Source organism: Penaeus monodon, chromosome 28, assembly GCF_015228065.2.
Source record: "Penaeus monodon isolate SGIC_2016 chromosome 28, NSTDA_Pmon_1, whole genome shotgun sequence".
Lineage (NCBI taxonomy): Eukaryota > Metazoa > Arthropoda > Malacostraca > Decapoda > Penaeidae > Penaeus > Penaeus monodon.
Genome location: NC_051413.1, coordinates 1,113,704 through 1,114,058, shown reverse-complemented (window position 1 = coordinate 1,114,058; position 355 = coordinate 1,113,704).

The following is a 355-nucleotide window of genomic DNA, read 5'->3' as shown; positions in this document are numbered from 1 at the left end:
TTCACAAGAGGAAGGAGCCTTAACAGCTGCACACAGACCTTGCCAATCCGAACAAGGCAAGCGTGATCATTATTTAATCGTCGTTAAAGAGATGTGTTATTGCCTGGTGTTGTGTGTCCCCGGCCGGTTTGCCTTTGTTCGTCCGCCATACGCTGGTCCGGGTGAACGAGAGAGAGCGGGCGTTTGCGAGGCTTACAGATATACTGTGTGTCTTTTTTGTGTATTTTATATGGTTATTTGTTTGTTTGTTTGTTTATTTTAGGGTTTGTCTGTTTCTCTGTTTTATGTTGTTTATTATTTGTTTTGGTTTATGGGTTCTTTGTTGCGTTTGATTGAATGTTTTTTTTTTTTTTTT